The 214-nt window shown below is 33.6% G+C and overlaps 1 protein-coding gene across 1 annotated transcript in view; it reads left to right on the top strand.

Moving 5' to 3' along the window:
• LOC119585956 overlaps positions 1-214 on the top strand; it is a gene marked incomplete at its 3' end in the record, with an annotated part of 87,813 nt that overhangs the window by 79,135 nt on the left and 8,464 nt on the right.

The raw sequence follows: 214 nt of genomic DNA, 5'->3' as shown, positions 1-214 counted from the left end.
AGTATATACTTAAAACAACAGACATTCCAGTCATAGTTATTCAATTTTCCTTTACATATTACACTCCATTAATTACGTAATATGCACCCTTATTCCTCCATAGGTTTGAATCACTGCTTTAAGAGCCCTATTCACTCTGATACTAAAGTTATACGGTTAAACTTTGTCAACCTCGCTTTTACATTGTGGTCTAACTTCTCTCTTTCACTTTGCA

Source organism: Penaeus monodon, chromosome 20 (assembly GCF_015228065.2).
Source record: "Penaeus monodon isolate SGIC_2016 chromosome 20, NSTDA_Pmon_1, whole genome shotgun sequence".
Classification (NCBI taxonomy): Eukaryota; Metazoa; Arthropoda; class Malacostraca; order Decapoda; family Penaeidae; genus Penaeus; species Penaeus monodon.
The sequence above is the reverse complement of the archived record's forward strand: the minus strand, read 5'-3'. Positions and strand labels throughout refer to the sequence as shown.